Consider the following 20,898-nt stretch of genomic DNA (forward strand, 5'->3'; position numbering starts at 1 on the left):
CTTGTCATTCACTTATATTGCATACTCATCACCCAAAGTCAGATTGTCCTCTGTCAACCTTCTATCTAGTTTTCTTTGTGCCCCTCCCCCTCTCCCTTTCCCTCTCCCTCTCCCCCCTCCCCCCGTAACCACCACACTCTTATCAATGTCTCTTAGTCTCACTTTTATGTCCCCATGTTCATTGCAGCATTGTTCACAATGACCAGGACATGGAAACAACCAAAAAGCCCATCAATAGATGACTGGATAAAGAAGATGTGGCACATATACACTATGGAATACTACTCAGCCATAAGAAATGATGACATCAGATCATTTACAGCAAAATGGTGGGATCTTGATAACATTATACGAAGTGAAATAAGTAAATCAGAAAAAAACAGGAACTTCATTATTCCATCCGTAGGGAAAGATTTTTAAAACAAGATACAATAAGTACAAACCATAAAAGAAAACACTGATAAATTTAATTTTAAAAAATGATAAAATTAGAACTTCTGTGCATGAAAAGATATGATAAAAGTGGAGTTAAACCAGAAAATGGTGGAAAATGCTGGAAACACATAAAACAAAAAAGGTATAGGATCTCTAAAATAGGAAAAGAACTTTATCATTCAATAAGAAATAGGAAAGTAACTCAGTATAAAAATGGGTTAAAATATTAACAAGCAATTCACATAGAGAGAATCCAAAGGGAAAACTAACATGAATATATGCTCAATCTAAAAAAACTCCCAAAACATTTCAGTGAGACAATTTTTACTTTCATTTCATTTACCACAAATTAAAAAGTGTGATAATAGCAAGTAATTAATGAGAAGGTATGGCTTTTCCTCTCGTTTCTCTTAGTTCTTTGTTCAAATATCACATTCTTTTTTATTTTTTTATAAGTAAAGCAGGAAGAAAGAGAGATGAGAAGGATCAACTCATAGTTATGGCACCTTAGTTGTTCATTGATTGCTTTCTCATATGTGCCTTGGCTGGGGGAGCTCCAGCAGAGCCAGTGACACCTTGTTTAAGCCAGCAACCTTGGGCTTTAAGCCAGCAACCAAGGGTTCATGTCTATGATCCCATGCTTAAGTCATTTCACTCGGTTTTTAGTCTGGGTCCTCAGCGTCCGCTGATGCTCTATCGATTGTGCCACCACGTGGTCAATATCATGTTTTAATGCAGCTTTCTCTGATCTCTCTAAAACAGCATTGCTTGCCCCAGAATTCTCTATCCCTCATCCTTGCTATATTTTTATCTATAGAAATTTTCCCATCTGACATATGTGTTTATTTATTTCTTTACTGCCCACATTTGAATGCAAGTTTCACTCAGGCAGAGAGCTTTATATATGTATTTGGTTTATTGCTATGTACTCAATGACTAGAACAGTGTCTCTCACATGGGTACACAACACAAATGAGCAATATACTTCCATAAATTGCTGAAGCAGTGCCAATTGATATATTTTAGAAAGCTGTTTGCCAATTACTGTTGAAAATGGTGCTTGCCATAAACTTAGTGTTTCTAGTGTAGGTAAGTTATCTCAGAGAAACTCCTATATACTTGTCAAAAGAGATGTATATAACAATGTTCATTTTAGCATTATGGTAATAGCAAAAGTTTCAAATAGTACAAGTACCTATCAATAACACAATATGCACATTTTAACACATTCTTACATTGAAATATTGCACAGCAGCTAAGGTAAATGAACTAGATCTTTCTGCATATCAACATGGATAAATTTCAAAAACAATGTTGAAAGTAATAGACAAGTTGCAGAGAAGTGCACACAGTTTGATAACAATTTGAAAAGGTACAATATATCAGCCATGAATATATTAAAATTTATAAATATTTATAAATCAAATAAATTTCTGAAATTTTAAACATTTATTTTATTAAATCGTTTATTTATTAAATTTATAAATTAATAAGTTTACAAACAGGTATGGTAAGATAGAGGTTATCTCTAGGGAAAGGAAGGGAAATAAGGTCAGGTAAGAGTATATTTAGCCCTGGCCTGTTTGCTCAGTGGTAGAGCATCAGCCCAGCATGTGGATGTTCCCAGTTTGATTCCCAGTCAGGGCACACAGGAGAAACGCTTATGGCTTCTCCACCCTTCCTCATCTCCTTTCTCTCTATCTCTCTTTTCCTATCCAGCTTCCAAGGTTCCACTGAAGCAAAGTTGGCCCTGGTGCTGAGGATGGCTCCATGACCTCCACCTCAGGCGCTAGAATGGCCCCAGTTGCAATGGAGCAATGCCTCAGATGGGCAGAGCATTGCACTCTAGTGGGCTTTCCTGATGGATCTCGGTAGGTGCATGTGGGAGTCTGTCTCTCTGTCTCCCTGATTCTTACATCAGGGGAGGAAAAAGACTATATTCAAAGTTTTTTATTTGTGATTCTGATTTTTTAAGCAGGCTGCTGTCTACATGGGTATTTGTTATTTGATTCTCTCCACTTTTTGAATGAATTTGATAAATATATATAAAGTACCATTAACAGGCTTTGGTAATGGATTAGGCCAGAGAAAAGTAGGTAAATGAGATTTAGACATCCTACTTCATTCAATTTTAGAAAAACTAATTAGATAAATATCCAAATTAATAATCACTATGGCAAAGAATTATATGTTTTATAAAAGGAACCCATGAAAGTTTCTTTTAAACCTAGTAATCCTTTGTGTATGGAATCTATTCATAAGAAATCAATTCATAACTCACAAGAATTATGTATAACAAGTTCAACTGCATTGAGCAAGAAATATCTAGGGTTAAAACTTTTTGGAAATTTCAAAATTAATTTAATAATAAAAGTGTACTAATGCATCAAGGTGACATAGAATAACAGTTTTCTGGAAATATTCTAATAAAATTCATTAATTCCATATAAAATTTGCTCACAGTCAGAAATATAAGACCAAATTTTATATCAGACTATTTAATGCATCTTCTAGATCTGCAGGTTACTTGTGTAGAATATAAATTAATAAAATGTCTTCAACCTGCAGAGTTGTTTTACATTTTTAAAGCCAAATTCATTGTGAAGTTTTTATTCAGCTTAAAAGAGATAAAAGTTATTTTTTCAAAAAGTTCATCTTGAATTTAAAAAAAGGTATATATTTTTTCTGTTCAATATAATATAAATTATAATAACCATGAGAACTCAAATTCCCATACTCTTTTTCTTTAACTGAGTCATAAAATATAAAACTGTTCTCTAAGCATTACTCTCTCAATCTAGAAGGGTGCCCCACTATGGCCGGTTGGCTCAGCAGTAGAGCAATGGCCCGTGTGTGGAAGTCGGGATTCAATTCCCATCCAGGGAACAGAGGAGAAGTGCCCATGTTTCTCCACCCTTCCCCATCTCTTTTCTCTCTGTATGTCTCTTCCCTTTCACAGCCAAGGCTCCATTGGAGCCAAGTTGGCTCAGACACTGAGGAGGGCTTCATGGCCTCCACTTCAGGTGCTAGAATGGCTCAGAGTGCAGCAGAGCAAAGCCCCAGAGGGGCTGAGCATCGCTTCCTGGTGGGCATGCTGGGTGGGTCTGGTGCATGCAGGAGACTGAATGCTTCCCCACTTCTAACTTTGGAAAAATATATTTTTTAAAAAGAAGAAGTTTTATGAAAGAATCAGTCTGAAATGATTCCCTTACTGCATTTTTGTTATTGATCTACAGGGTTTATATTTTTTTTTCCTGGACACAACTTATTTCAAGGAAGTTTTCATGCAGACTAGAACTTAAATCTATGCCAGGTAGACTGTAAGCTTTAGCGCTGAGACCATTCATATTCTTGTAGAAATAAAAAAATAATGATTTGGTCTCAAATCATTTCTTTCCCCATTTTCATGGTAGATGGAAGTACAGAAGGCATGTGATATGATTGCTCAAAAAATTGCCTTTTGTTCAAACTCCTTTTTATTTCTTATTCTTCTTAGCATGCATGGATTGAAGGAAGCTTCCTTCACTGCAGATAAGTCTATATCTAAATGTCAAAACCTGTAACTCTCTGTGAAGATTATTTATTAAGGATTTGCGATGGATCATTTTACAATGACACCTTCATATTCAGTGGTGTCAGCGTTTGGAACAGCAATCCAGGATCAATTCATCTTGGCATTAAGAAAAAAAAAAGAAAGAGAAAGAATTTTTAGCTTTACAAGAGCATATGGAGTCATTCAAAGCTGAAACAGATTCATTATGGCGCACCCACGCAATCCCTTTCCAAACTGCCCTTCCAACCTTCATCTTGAGCAGCAGGCAAAGCTGCACTGTCAGTATGAACAGCGCTCGCACTCAGGAATACAAAACAGCTGTAATGCCTCATTTGCTTAAGCAGCAAGACTATTTATTTCATATCATTGGATCGAGTGCTGAACCTTTAGCTAAAGCTGGTCTAGAGGCATGAAGCTTTGGGTGAGAAAAAGAAGACAGGGATTGTTTCAAATATTTATATAAATGTATTCTTCCTAGAATTTTCTCTTTTAAAACTATAATAAACCCCTTGGAAAGACATTGTTAATGTACCCTGGGGGATAATGATAAAATATGGAATGGGCTACTCTTTGCGATTCTAGCTATGTCATTCACAAATTACAGTAGTCATCTTTCCTATTCAATGCTCTCTAAGGTGATTTTTAAAAATGAAAATTAATTGATTTAATTAAAATATTCAAGAGTGAATTCTTTGTAGTGAAACAAAAGTTGCTCAAAAGATAATTAGTGAAAAATTACCAAAAACCCCATAAAAGTTTATATAAATAATATATTTCTATTATATATTTCTACATATTATATATAGTTTATAATATGTATATTATATATAATATCTTGATATGTAGAAATCTCTCCACTCGCTTATCTAGGAAAGTTCAGGAAAAACCTGCTCAACATTAGGGTTATTCATAATACCATACACTTAGAAAGAGGATTGAAATTTTCTAAATGTAAACTGAGGCACTAGGAAATTATTTATAAAAGCACAGACTTTAAACTAACTTTGAATAATTTAAAAAAATAGTACAGTTGGTCCTATTAGTTTTCTAGAATCTCACTGCTAAAAAAAATCTCTTATCTTTACTGCGTTATTAATATCTGCCTGATACATTCAATCTGGCTGAATAAGGACTTATATGTAGAAAGTTATTGAATGTGAGTTGGTTAAAGTCTACGTTCTCATCAGATGCATCACACTCCAGAATGTATACCTAGTTGATATTATTATTAGAGTCCTGGTTCACAAATTTATACCAAAATAGAGAAGTTTGAATATCATATAATTTCTTGAACTTCACATCATAAATTACAACCAATATTAAGGGGAAAATATTTGAATAAATACAAAAATCTTTTTCAACTTTTTAACTTTTCACATTCTAGGACTCTGGTTTGTACACTAGGGGTTCTCACTTTCAGAATCATATTATCATATAACTAAAGGACCATGATGGGCTTCTGGCTTAGAAAAACCTGAGTTTTAATTCAGGTTTCTTCAATAACCAGCTATATGACATTTGGGAAAGCTGCTTGGCCATTTTGGACCTCAGGTTATTATTTATAAAATATAGACAATAATATCTATGAGACTCTCCTGAGGAATCAATGTCCAACATAGTTCTTGCATAATAAACGCTTAGCACCATTGTTCACCCTATAATTTCACTCCTTAAGAAACTTTAAAAGAACATATACTTATCCCTCCTTTGAGGTTGCAAATATGTTAATTAACCCATAAAAAATGGTTACATTAAGATTAACAATTTGACATTTCCAAACTGTTTTAGCTGTTAAATTCTTTTTATTTCACCAAAACTATTGAACTCATACCAAATGTTTTAACTGTCTCTTCCTTGCCCTAAACCTATATTTGAAAAAGGACAATTCCTCTTCCATTTTTTCAAGTTGGTCTCTCAAATACTTCTTGCAAAAACAGTATGTCTTGTAATACTTGCAAGTATTTATTGCAATGTTTCTTCTAATATAGTACTTCTTCATTGGTGATGACATAATACTAATTAGCTGGTGATTAATTAATTAATAAGTGAAAATAATAATATATTTATAAGTTGGTAACAGTAACAGGTGTTGACAAGTCAAACTAATATTTGCATGAGAGTCACCCTACTTAGCATTTTATCTGTTTTGTCATGTAATGTTCATTACCAGTACCAAAAGCAGTAGTTGTTATCGTCATTTACTTCCAAGTGAGGGAGTTCACTCTGGGGTAGATTAGCAGCTTTCCTAAAGTAACACAATAAGTGATAAAGGTAGAGCATGAACCCAGGTTTGCCTACTACCAAAGCATTTGCTTGTAACTGAACATGCTGTATTACTGTTAAACAGATTCTCCAAGTGGACAGTTTTAAGTGTGATCCTTAAATAACCTGAAGATATATACTTTTGAAATTAAATAGCTGAGCACAAAGTTATTTAAACAAAAACTTTAAAATGGAAATCTTTAAAACTTAACTTATTCTGAATGAAACTGAAATATGCTATAATTTAACACTATAGCATTTTATAACGTGAGTTCATTATTAATAAATCTTTAAGCATGATGATCCTTTCTTAACAGACCTATTTTAGAACCTAATAACCAACATACCTTTGTCTTGAATGCAACTTCAGTTTGAGTTGCCCCCTCAGGTAGCATATTTCACTCCTGTGACTAGAACTAGAACCCACATTTACTTCTATGTACTTATTTTCATATACTTATTATAAAAAAAATAAATATGTATTAGAATCTCTTATTTTTTCTCAGACATTGTAGATAAGTATGGTTTATTGAATTCCTGCAGAAACAAGTTGTCGTGTTGGTCTATAAAATGTTGTTATAAATTGGTTAAGTTTATACATGCTTCTTAGTTACATATATTAATTTAACATTTTGATGGTTTTTTAGCATAAACATTTTATTTAATAGAATAAAGCAAGCATACATTTGGAAATTCTAAGTGATCTATATAATCATTTTGAAGGCAGAAAGAAGAAATGATTCTTATAGTGGTTTATAAAAGTATATGGCAAAAAGTTGAAAAGTGAACTTGAAATATCTGACTAATTGCTTCTCTTGGGATATGTTCAAGAAACTCATGATTAAGAGTTTTGAAAGTGCAGTGACTAGAAATATTTTGTAAACTTTTATGGTAAGCATAGACCTAATATAAGTAGAACAGAAAATTTTAATATAGAAAATAAACTAAAGATGTTTCTATTTTAAGTAATTGACTCACATTTTATGACACTTGTCACTGTATCTTCCCCTTGATTGTAAATTAAAATATAGATGGTAAATTAAAAAACTGATTTCTGGGTTGGAAGAAATCCACCTTGATTTCCAATGAAAGCACCTAATGTATATAATGAATTTAACAGATTAAATTCCTGAAGTCCCAAGTGAATGTGACAGTCATTTGCCATGTCTGTCTTTTAAAACTAGATGATATAACCTGAGTTCTTAAACTTGATTATATAGCCTACATACTCTCTGTTTCTTATTCACAAGAATCAGAATAATGAGCCTGTTAATGTGCATTCTTCAACATAGTGCACGAAGGATTTTGACTAAGAGCCAGCAAACTAGTCAACTTTTCAGAAAAAAAAAATGTTTCTCATAGCTTATGGAAACAATTATTTACTCTAATTCAGTCATGAAATCATAAAAATATTAGATGCAATAATACTCACTTTCATTAATATAGTCACTTTAAAAGCCTTGTGGAGGGTACACAATGTGGTGTGTAGATGGTTTCATGTTGAGTTGTACATTTGAAACTTGTATGGTTTGGCAAACCATGTCATCCCCAAAATTAAAAATAAATAAATTTTTAAAAATCCTTGTCTCTAAATTTCATAAACCCACAGTTCTTCAAATATCCAAAGTTAAGTTGCTTAATATATGTAAAATAGTCAAGATTCATATCTTCAGTTGCTTACAAGAACTTTAGTGGGGTGTTTTTTTTGCATGACACATTGCTTAGAAAGTTACAGTATATTAATGAACTCTGACATTAGTTCTTTCTTCAAAAATTCATTCCTGAATATCTATAGTGTGGAAAGCATTGTATTTGTATAATTTCTATGTAAACTTATGAAAGCATGTTTATATGCAATTAACATAGTGCAATTCTGGGTATGATACATGTTATGATAAAAGTAAACTCTTGGGATTATAGAGCAGGGAATGACTAATAAGGAAATAAAAAGCTTTGTGGATAAAAGTAACACTTAAGGAGGACCTTGGAAGATGTTGAGGATTTTGACAGGGGGTACAGGGGAAATTTGCATTTCAAGTTTCAAATCTGATATAAAAAGTGGACCTTCAATTTGGCAATTATTTTAAAGGTTCTACTAACATTTTAAGACAAGTTCAAAGGCTTTAGTGAGTCTCTTTCATTCTTCTATGTGAATGTCAGTTCGGTTTTATTCATTGTAAATGCCAGGTGAGGAGAAAGTTTCAAGAAGTATCATATCCTGAAGCTCAGTCAAATAGCATGAATACTAGAAAGAGAGTATTGAGTTAGACAATTAAGAGGGCCTTTCTATCTTTGCAGAGAAAAGTTTTAAAAGTGGTGAAATATTGAGAGTGGAAAGAATTGAATGTGAGGTGAGAAATGGTGTCAGCTGATGCAGAAGCGGAATGGTAGGTTGAAAGAGAAGCCAAGCTTAGTAAAGAGAAGAAATCAAGAGAGTCAGGACTGGAAGAGGGAAAGATCATGGCCAGCTGAGGTTAAAAATAAACAATATAGCGGGGTGAGAGAGGTGGTCAGTGTATAGATTTCAAGCAGATAGTACCCCATGAATTGAGGGCCATCTGGAAGATGATAAGAGTATAGATGTATTTTAAGGTCATGAATTTCAAAAAACTTTAGAGCCAAGGAGATCAGTCAGTGGAAGATTTGTAAAGAATTAAAACTGCATCCTTATGTGAATGGGAAGACCTAGGGGTTTATACCTGAGAATGCTCCTTAAGAAGAGGTGTTGTATGTAGGAGATAGCTTTTAATCAGCGTGGGGAGGTGGAAGACCTAATAAAGTGAAAGAATAGAGATATGTAGACCCTTGATAATGATAATGTAGAAGGTTCTGAGGGCTTTGGGCAAAAGACAATTGGGAAAGTTGATGGGGATGTGTGGCCAGGGAACAGGAGAAGGTTAAATGGGGTGAGTGCATAGCAGTGTACGGGAGAGAGTATCACAGAAAGAAAGGCAATTGAAAGGAAGGGCAATGGGCTGAGGATGAAGATGAGACGTGTATAGTGATTGGTGAACACAAAATCCAATGTCTTGTGAGTTGTTTTCTCTCTTTTTGATATTCAAATGTCAGCCTTATTCTTTTCCTTCTTGGTTCCAAACTCCTCTTCCTTTTAACTAAAGTGTTCCTGTGCTTCTGATCTCTCTCTAAGAACATTTTTAGCCTTAACCTATCTAGTTCTTTGCTATTTGTTTTCCAATTCTTTCTTCTGTTTTATTTGTATTTCTTGGATCCTCTGGGACTGATTATCACTTGAAGGCTGATTTATAGTTGTTGTATACTTAATATACTTATTTAGATATTTTTATTTGGAGTATGGAAATATTCCTACAGTGTTTTTTCTTTTAAGGTTTTTATTGTCCCAATAATTGGTGTCATAATTTTCTCACCATGTTTGCACATTACTATGGCCCTTGACCAATGGTAAAAAAAATTTTGACTCATAGAGTAATATGGTAGAAATAACTTGCCACTGTATTTAATTTTTTTAGTGTGAAATACTATAGGTACAGAAAAAATGATATGCCACTACTCCTATTTTCAGAACATTTACCATTAAAATATATATATATATATATATACTTTTTCTAAAAGTTATTTAGACTGCTTTCTCAGCTTTTTTCTATATAAAATGAAAACTTTTATGATGTCAAACACTTTAAATAGAAAGCAAAATAGCTTGGTAATTTTACAAAGAACTACCCTTAGGGGCTATGTAATTTTCAGGTCATAATTCTTCAGACAATTTTCATTTGAGTCAAACAGATATATTTCTGTCTTTTTGGATTCCAGTTATACTAAGAGGGTCTTGTTGGGTGAAGCTGATGCCAAAATGTTCAGTTTCCTTCATCCAGATAATTCTGTGAATTTCACAGTTTTAAAATGCAAAACTAATCTTGGCCTTATAAACTTTCCTTTGCTTCTGGAAGCTAATAAAAATAAGTAAACTGCTTCACAATGTTACCCATATTCAAGTCTTTATTTTAGTATTCCTTGCTCATGCAAAAATCAACCTTTAGAAACCTTTAGCATGTCTATTCAAAATAAATAGGCAAAATCAGGACAGATGGACTGATTTGTTGAAATGTACAGCATAATATACAGGCTGTCTAACTTATAACTGTTCTCCTTAAATTAAAAACATTTTTTCACAATATTTATTCTATAATAGGTAATGATACTTGTAGACAATCTTAAAAATTAATAAGTGAGTTAATGAGGGCATTCCAAGTACAATCTACATGAGAAAACATTGTTAACTAAGTAAGAAAGACCAATCTGCAAAAACTGTAAGTAGTATCTATGAGTCTATTTCTATTTTGTTTGTTAGTTTATCTTATTCATTACCTTTCAGATATAAATGAAATAATATGGTACTTGTCTTTCTCTGACTGGCTTATTTCACTTAGCATAATGTTCTCCAGGTCCATCCATGCTGTCACAAAAGGTAAGATTTCTTTTTTTTTTAATGGCCAAATAGTATCCCATTGAGTTAATGTACCACAGCTTTTTTTATATACTCATCTACTGATGGGCACTTGGGCTGCTTCCAAGTCTTGGCTATTGTAACTAATGCTTTCCTTTTACCTTAGATGTCCATGTGGCTTGCTCCCTCATTTTCTTCTGATCATTACTCAAACATCTCAGTAAGTCTTTCTTCTTTTTTTTTTTTAAAAATTAAAGACTTTATTTATTTTAGAGAAGAGAGAGAGAGAGACAGAGAGAGAAATAATGGGATGAGAAGCAGGAAGCATCAACTCCCATATGTGCCTTGACCAGCCAAACCCAGGGTTTTGAACCAGCGACCTCATAGTTCCAGTCTGACACTTTATCCACTGCGCCACCACAAGTCAAGGAGTCTTTCCTTCTTTTCTAAGTTTGTAAACCACTCCTTAAATTTTATCTTTCTTTTTTATGGTCTATTTTTTTTCTCAGCAAATAGCACCTATGAACATATTAGATATTTTATTCATTTCGTGTCTTTATTGCCTTTCTCCCTCATTAGAATGTATATTCTATAAAGGTAAGAATTTTTATCTACAGTTCTTTATTGACTGTTCCTAGAATAACACTGGGCACATAATAAGTGTTCAATGACTAATTGTTGAATGAATGAATATGGCCAACACTGTTATAATTCCACATGCAGTTTGCATGTTAATAAAGTTTTTATATTTCAATATATATTTTTATATAAATATATAAAATTATACGGTATACCCCATACATGTGTGTGCATGCATACATATATAACCATTCTCATTTTAATATTGTGGGATACATCCATATGTGTATGTGTGGTTGTGAATGTGTATATACAGACCCATATACATATATAAATGAGGATATATACACTGCTCACAAATATTAGGGGATCAGGGAATGTGCAGATGCTCTAGTACTTTCAGCCTTTTCGATAGTGTATTTTCACCAGTGAAAGAAAAGTTGGTTTTGCATCTAATTTGCATAATCAAACACCTTCCTTTGACTTGTTTGCTTTTCTGATGTTCTTGTTTAATTAAAAAAATCAAATGCTTCTTTTTTATCACTTCATATCCATTTTCAAATATCCTCTAATTTTTGTGAACAGTATATATGTATATACATACACACATATATAAAATCAGATATAATAATATATCTTATATACAATTTATGTATCTTATATTGTATATCTTATATATCAGATATATATGTACATACACACACATACATATCTTTAAATGAAAATGAAAGTAAAATAGTCTCTAGTATGTAATCATTGGCATCCAGTTTAGGTAATGGATGTTTTTATTTTTTATTTTAAAAATATAAAATAGCACACATAGTTTTAAGTTTAGACATAACAGCTACCATTTATTAAGCATTTATAAATTATAATGCTAAAATCATTAAAATTATACTTCCTATTATTTTATAGATAAAAAATATTGAAACTAAGCAAAGTTTAACAACTATTCTAAGTCACAAAGATGCAATTTGAACTTAGGTCTGTTTGTAGCCAAACACTAGTTACTCTTCACTATTACCTTGCCACACCACTTGGTTTAATATTTCAAATGTAATGAACTATGTATACGTTAGTTATTTTTGTTTTTTTAACTTCTCTACCGAGAACTATTGACCACATTAAAACAAAAATAGCAATCATAAAATGGTTTAAATGTTCTGATAGTTATCTTTTGAGAAAACAGGAAAAGAAACATTTTTGTACTTCAAGCTCTGAATGAAATTTGTCGTAATCTGTCATTTGTCAATGTTTAAAGATCATCATTAAATTTTAGTTTAGAAATTTAAAAACAAGCAATTAAATCAACCATGAAAACATATTGGAGGATAAATTAAAGACAACATACCTTTGTATTTCACAGTTAAAATAAACTAAATAATTTGATATTAAAAGCTAATGCACAAATCCTTAGTAATCAGTATAAAATTTTCAAGTGTTTATTAAAAGCCAAACAGATTAATTACATATTTTTATAAAAAGCTCTATAAAATACATTGTCATATTTTTAAAATGAAGGCTTAAAATGAAATATACCATATTTCCCCATGTATAAGACACACTTTAATTTTGAGGCCCAAAATTTGAAAAAAAAAAAGTATTACATAAAGTTTTTGAACTCAAGTTTTACTCATCATAAAATTCATACAACTCCTTATCACTCTCAAAACTCCCATCCATTAGCTTGTCCTTATCTGTGTCTGATGACGAATCACTGTCTTCATATATTGCCTCGTGCTCAGTTCCATCTATGGCATTTGAAATGCCACACTTCTTTTTTTTACTTTTTTTTTCTTTACAGAGACAGAGAGAGGGATAGATAGGGACAGACAGACAGGAATGGAGAGATGAGAAGCATCAATCATTAGTTTTTCATTGCACGTTGCAACAACTTAGTTGTTCATTGATTGCTTTATCATATATGCCTTGACAGCGGGCCTTCAGCAGATCAAGTAACCTCTTGCTTGAGCCAGCAACCTTGGGCTCAAGCTGGTGAGCTTTTGCTCAGACCAGATGAGCCCGCGCTCAAGCTGGTGACCTCGGGGTCTCGAACCTGGGTCTTACACATCTCAGTCCAATGCTCTATCCACTGCGCCACCACCTGGTCAGGCACCACACTTCTTAAATGACTTGACAATGATCTTAATCTTGATATTATTCTGGGATCTTTTCACCCAGATACAAACTACTTTTATAGTTGGTTTTTTATTCTTCCTGCTGGTGTCAAATTGTCTGCAGAAGACTTCATCCATTGGTTCCATTTGTCTCTCATGGCAGCTTTGAAGGGTTTGTTAATGCTGACATCAAGTGGTTGGAGCTAGGATGTCCAGCCCCCAGGTATGATGGCAAGTTTTGTTTTTTGTTCAGCAATTCTTGTGTTTTTTGTTATGTGTGCCCTGAACTGATCAAGCACTAATAGGACAGGTTTGCATAAGAGCCCACCCAGTCTCCTTCTCCAAACTTTATCAGACCAGATCTTCATCCCATCCTGATCCATCCAATCCTTGTCATGAACATGGACAATCACTCTTTGAGGAATATCTTCTTTTGGCATTGTTTTGCGTTTCAAAATCAACATAGGAGGTCACTTGCTTTTGTCAGCACATCAAGCTAGAACAACTGTATAATGACTCTTTTCATGTCCATTTGTCTTCACAGTTATAGTTTTCAGCCCCTTCTTATCAACAGTTCTGTTAGTTGGGACATCAAATTGAAGGAGGACTTCATCCATATTTGCAATCTGTCCCAGCTCAAACTGATGTATCTTCCGACATTGAGTGACAAAATAATGAAATTCAAGGACCTTCTGCTCATAGCTTTCCAGCATCTTTTGGGCAAGTCTGGTGCATGTACGCATGCTTAGGCCATTCTATATCATGAATCTGAAGCACCAATTGTGTCCTTTGAAATCAGTAACTTCATTTTCATCAGCAATTCTTCTTGCCTCATGCTGAACCATCTTTATGGACACAGGAATTCCAATTGCCCTTTGCTCTTCAATCCATAACTCCAATTCCCTCTCTAAATCAGGCCATTTTGCTGACTTGCCTCTAATGGCCTTCTTCTTCCATGGTGTTTTCAGTAGGGTTTCTTTTTCCCGTAGCCAGTCTCGGATTTATTTCTCAGTTGAAGGAGGACCAAACTTACGTTCAGCAGCACAATTTCCATTCACTTTTGCAAACTGGATCACTTTTAACTTGAATTCAGCACTGTATGAAAATCTTTTCTGAGCCATTTCTGAGCAGAATGTGGCAAAATGTAACCTACTGTAATATACCAGTAACAAGTGCGAAACAATGAGCGCAAAGACAACAAGCGCGGAAAAGCGGGAAATGCAATTTAAAAAATCTACAGCCACTGTATAAGATGCACCCAGCTTCTAGACCCCAATTTTTTGAAAAAGGGTGCATCTTACACATGAAAAAATATGGTAGTTAGCTGATTCTATTGAAATGATTATATAGTTTAACATTCCCAGTGAGAGAAAAGACTAGAAAGAGTTAAGGAGTGTATTTAGAATTGAACTTTTGATAAGTCAAGCTCATTTAACATTATGATGAGAATATTTTTTTCTAGTTCAATTGTTTACAATTTTCCTCAAGAACATACTCCTGACAACTAATTAGGAAAGCAATTTCTCAGTTTTTATCAAAAAGCTTCAATACATTTCTGAAAATTTATGCGAAGATAATGATTTGAAATTTAGGAGGTGTTTTATACACAAATGTGTTCATTGTAATGTTGTTATTTTATTTTAAAATATTGTAAACGACAGAAATAATGCATACTCCTTAAATAATGTTGAAGCATATAGCAAAGAGTAATATGGTTTCTCTTCAGAAGCCCTTTCACCCTCACCTTTCTCAGGAGTTGCCATTTCAACAATACCTTTTCTGTAGCCTGAGGCTTTAACTTTAAGAAAACATATACATGCACTCCCATAGCACTGTTTTACATAAAAGAGATCATGTCAAATAGGGTCAATGATTTTTATAAAAGCAAAAAGAGGGATGCTCAAATAAAGTTTGATTTAGCCATTGTAGAATTGTTATATAAACTTTAAAATGTTTACAATATAATTTATAAATTATGTATAATTTGTAGTACTAAGGGAAGAGAAAGATAAAAATTATATGGAATTAGAGTTATGTATATACATACATTCATACACATTCCAGAATGAAATAAATTCAAGTATTATCAGTTATCTTTCAGTAATAGGTTATGGGGATTATGTTGTTATCTAACTTTTTTGTATTCTTTAAATCTGCAGGGGCAAATGCAATACTGAGTTAGATTTTGAAAATATGCTAATTAAAAAAAGGGAAGGCAGAGTTCTTGTTATGTCCTAACAGTCAAGAATTAATGGCATTTATTTTTCTGTCCAGAGTTAGAAAGTCTGAATTTTAAAACAAATTCATGTGTTCTGTTTTCAATATTTCATTTACATGAGCTCATTTTATTTGGGGTTTCTTTTGCTGGAAAAAAGGAGGAAATACTGAGTTTAACATGTATTCTTAAGGTGGGTTCATAGATGGGTGAAGAGTAACTCCCTATATATTTTTACAAGTGTAAGGAAGCCCAAACTTGAATTAATGGAAGATTTTTTATTATGCAAATTTATTTGTTACTCATGTGTTTATCGAAAAATTATTTATAAAGTGCTTATTATATCCTAGATGCTATGATACAACTGAATTCTTTCCCAGAATCTTCTTAAGACAGGTATTAGATATTTGTTTCCATGGGTATCTAGCACAATATCTGAGAGTTGTCATTTAATAAGCACTTTTTGAGTGAAAGAATAAGTTGTGAAAAATCATATATATCCAACACAGTATCTTAATTATATCTATCATACAACTGAGAGGACTAAGGCTAAATAAATTACTCATGGTCTTATAGCAAGCTAGATTGTGACAGAATTTGTAACACTAACTGTATAGTATAACAATAGTATACCCAGGTATTCTATTTTTCAACTTTTATAAGCTGAATTGTAACTCTGAAAATTCATGTTAAAATTCCAATCCCCAGCACCTAAGATTGTGACTATATATATATTTTTTATTTATTCATTTTAAAGGAGAGAGAGAGAGAGAGAGAGAGAAGGGGGAGGAGCAGGAAGCATCAACTCCCATATGTGCCTTAACCCGGCAAACCCAAGTTTTGAACTGGCGACCTCAGCATTTCAGGTCGACGCTTTATCCACTGCACCACCACAGGTCAGGCAAATTGTGACTATATTTGAAGGTAAGATCTTTAAACAGATAATTTAAGTTAAAATGAAGTCATTAGGGTGGTTCCTAATCAAATATGGCTGGTATCCTTATAAGAAAATTAAGTTTGGACATAGACATGTTCAGAGGGAAAACCAGGTGAAAACACAGGGAGAAGATGTCCATCTGCGAACCAAGAAGAGAGACATCAGAAGAAGCCAACCTGCTGACACCTTAATCTTGGAACTCTGTTCTCCAGAACTGTAAGAAAATAAATTTCTGTTGCTTAAGCCTTCCAGTCGGTGGTACTTCATATGGCAGTCCTAGCAAATGAATATACTACTTTTCCCACTAACTATAGAACAAAGAATTCCACAATTTTTTCCACAATATGTCAAGATATTTAATTACTGAGTCAATATATTGAACTGTGTTGCAAAATTAGAATAAAATAATCTTGGACGTCCAGTGGCCCTGGCCGGTTGGCTCAGTGGTAGAGCGTCAGCCTGGTGTGCAGAAGTCCCGGGTTTGATTCCCGGCCAGGGCACACAGGAGAAGCGCCCATCTGCTTCTCCACCCCTCCCCCTCTCCTTTCTCTTTGTCTCTCTCTTCCCCTCCCAAAGTGAGGCTCCATTGGAGTAAAGATGGCCCAGGCGCTGGGGATGGCTCCTTGGCCTCTGCCCCAGGCGCTAGAGTGGCTCTGGTCGCGACAGAGCGATGCCCCAGAGGGGCAGAGCATCGCCCCCTAGTGGGCGTGCCCGGTGGATCCCGGTCGTGTGCATGCGGGAGTCTGTCTGACTGTCTCTCCCCGTTTCCAGCTTCAGAAAAATACAAAAACAAAAAAATCTACATTTCAAGATTATTATAAATATTCAATGAGATAAGATATATAAAATGCCTCTTGTAGTGCCAGGAATATAGAAATACCAATGAATTCTAGCAAGTGTCAAGTAGCAGTGGGGACATACAGGGAGCAGTAGAAGCAAATTTTTAGATGTACAAGGCATTATGGAGGGAGAGCTGTCCAGGCTGATGGGACAGCATGAGTACAGATAGAAAGGCAACACAGAGAGCACGGTATGTTTACGTGATCAGATAATAGTACAGCCTGACTGGAGCTACTAGTACAGAGATAAAACTGGATATGTATGCTTTCGACAAAGTAAACTCAACACAACAATTATCACTACTCCATGGTGAAGTACTATTCCATCAAGTTTAGGGATCTGTAACTGCAGTTTTATAGAGGGGAAAACATACTATGTTTTTCTAGTAGCTTTGATTCTACTTTGAGACAGCAATATCATAACCAAACTCTTAGACCACCTTTATTTTCTCATTATTAGCTGTTGACTTTTATTTATTGACAAACAGAAACTATCAGATGTGGACTCCTTCACCTTTCTGCTATCCAAACTAGCTGCACCTGCCTAAATGTTTTTTTCTTTTCTTTTTTCTTTCTCCCAATGGAGGAAGTGTCACTTTTTCCATCAAAGGCCAACTGATCATTATATTCTTATTCAAGGAAATTTTTATTTTTATTCAAGGATTTCTCTCCTGACCTGATCAGTTTTCTCTCCCGTATCACCTTTCCTTCTCTCTGAGGTAACTTCAGTTAGCATACATACAAATCCTAATTTTGGGGCCTTAAAAAGTATCCTTGATCTTATTTCCTTTTTCCAGTGACCACCCTATTTCTTTGTTCCTCTTTATAACAGAAATACTTGAAAATGTTGTGTATTCTTATGGTCTCAAGTTTCTCTTCCCTAATCCTTTCTTAAACTCAATTAAATAAGACTAACTGGCTATTTATTCTCACCATTCTTTCAAAACTTCTCCTGTGGAAGGCAATAATGACCTCCACATTATCAATCTGGTAGGCAATTCTACATCTTACTCATGGAATTAACCTTTTTTTAATTCTTTTTTTTTTCTTGCCTTTCCTTTTTTTTTTTTTTTTTTTTCCTGAAGCCGGAAACTGGGAGAGACAGTCAGACAGCCTCCTGACCGGGATCCACCCGGCACACCCACCAGGGGGCGATGCTCTGTCCCTCCGGGGCGTCGCTCTGTTGCGACCAGAGCCACTCTAGTGCCTGGGGCAGAGGCCAAGGAGCCATCCCCAGCGCCCGGGTCATCTTTGCTCCAGTGGAGCCTCGGCTGAGGGAGGGGAAGAGAGAGACAAAGAGAAAGGAGAGGGGGAGGGGTGGAGAAGCAGATGGGCGCTTCTCCTGTGTGTCCTGGCCAGGAATCGAACCTGGGACTTCTGCACGCCAGGTTGACGCTTTACCACTGAGCCAACCGGCCAGGGCCTCTTGCCTCTCCTTTTTGGTGGAAACAAATTCTTTGTTTATTTTCAAAACAAAAAAAGTTGTTTCAAAACAATCCTTTGTTTTGACTACCTTCTGATCTTATTTCTCAATATGGGAGTGCCTCAGACCTCACTCATGGCCCTCTTCTCTTTTGACTAATAACTCCTACATTTATACTTCCAGTTAGAAACTCTCCCCAGAACTCCAGGCTTATATCATAAACTGCGTAGGACAACTCCTCTAGTATGTCTAGTAGGCATCTCAAAGTGAATATGTCTAAAACTGAACTCCTGCCCTTCACCCTTGCCCCAGCACAACCTAGTTTTTCTGTGATCTTTTCTGTGTCTCATGATAGTCTCCATTTTTTAGGTGTGAAGGCCAAACATTTGAAGAGACATCCTTTCTCTTATCTTATCTCATCATAAACTTCTTTTTCATACCCCACATCTAACCCATCAGCTATCATTATTCAAATATATTTAGACTCTGAACACTTCTCACTGTTTCATCTATGTCCAAGATGACATCATGTCTCATCAGGTTATCATAACAGCCTTCTAACTGTGTTCCCAGCTTCTGTCCCTTCTACTTTCAGTCTTTTTTAAGGAAGCAACCAGCTTATGTTTCTTCTGTGCTTAAAACCTATAGTAGTTCCTCATTTCACCCAGAGTGAAAGTCAAAATCCTTATAGTGGCCTGCAGAGCCCCAGAGTGTCTGGCCCATAATGACCTCTCTGACCTCATCCTCTACCTCTCTCCTTCCTCTCACTTCACTCCAGCTTCACTGATCTTTTTGGCTATTTCTTCAGCACATCAAGTATGCATGCACACATCTCGTCAGGTAAGCCCTCTGAAGTATTCCTCAGCTATCTGCAAGGCTCGCCCTCCATCTCCTTCCTGTCTTCAGTCACATGTCACTTTATCAAGGAGACCTCCCCTGACAACCCTTTTTAAAATTGCAAACTACCTACCGTACTCCATAACTACCTACTTTTTACTTTTTTTATAGCACTCTCTCTCCTAATATTTTATATAATGTACTTATTTGTGGTGTTCAGAATTTGTTTCCTGTCTCTTCCACTAAAATGTAAAGGGGGAGGATTTAAAAAAAGATCTATTGATTTTAGAGAGAGATGAGGGAAGGAGGGTGGGAAGCTGAGAGAGAGAGAGAGAGAGAGAGAGAGACAGAGAGACATTAATCTCTTCCTGTATGTGCCCCAACTGGGGACTGAACTGACAACTTTTGTTCATGGGAACAATGCTCTCCGGCCAAAGGAAGATTTTTTTTATTTTTTTGTCATTTGGTTCCTGAAGCTAATAATTTCTCACATTTCCATTTTAGCACACACTTAAGAATGTTATGCCATTACAAATAATAATTTACTCTGCATTTTTCAGCATTACGTGGATAGTGTACTAGAGGGTTAATTGATTTGTCCAAAATCACAGGTTTTCAACAACTATTTTTACGCATAAGAATAAAAGTTACATTGGTTCATGTGATACTCTAGCATTAGTAGCAATCAGTACTGATGAATTATGGAGTGTAAGGTGCTAAACAATTTATTTTGAAATATGGTAACTATTCTCTGGTGTATTCACATTGTGCTTACTTCAAATTACTCTTGAGTCTCAAAATACTGTTCTGTCTGAGGCTATTAAGTGCTAATAAACATTAGCAGTATTCAGTTAAAGGCAGCTATTTTTCAAGGATGCGTGAAAACTGTTTTCAACCTTTGGTTAGAAAATGCTTTGAGGTGGAAAGTATAAGCCATTATTATTGCTTGTATGATACTGTTTTTCTTTGCAATTTAACCTTGAAACATAACATATATAGTTTATGAACAACTATAAAATACTTAGAAACGTATTGAGTAATGCTTAATACAAAGTTGGAGAAATGATCCATTTCTTCCCACCGCCTACTGCCCTCTCTCTCTCCTAAATCTTTTATTACTCTTAAGAAATAGCAGATCAGAGTGGTTAGATATATGAGCTCAAGATCCACTGGAGCCACCCTCTGAAGTAAGTACCATTACTACCCTTATCCACAGATGAAAGGATAAGTACTGGTACTTATTTCAGAGGGTGGCAGTGAAAATTATATTCCTACATG

At 34.7% G+C, this 20,898-nt stretch overlaps 1 protein-coding gene and 1 pseudogene across 2 annotated transcripts in view; both read right to left on the reverse strand.

Moving 5' to 3' along the window:
- Positions 1 to 4,320, reverse strand: part of LOC136338020 (RNA-binding protein NOB1 pseudogene) — a 93,966-nt pseudogene extending 89,646 nt beyond the window's left edge.
- Positions 1 to 20,898, reverse strand: part of GRID2 (glutamate ionotropic receptor delta type subunit 2) — a 1,655,975-nt gene that overhangs the window by 103,069 nt on the left and 1,532,008 nt on the right. The window lies entirely within an intron of this gene.

This window comes from Saccopteryx bilineata, chromosome 5 (assembly GCF_036850765.1).
Source record: "Saccopteryx bilineata isolate mSacBil1 chromosome 5, mSacBil1_pri_phased_curated, whole genome shotgun sequence".
Lineage (NCBI taxonomy): Eukaryota > Metazoa > Chordata > Mammalia > Chiroptera > Emballonuridae > Saccopteryx > Saccopteryx bilineata.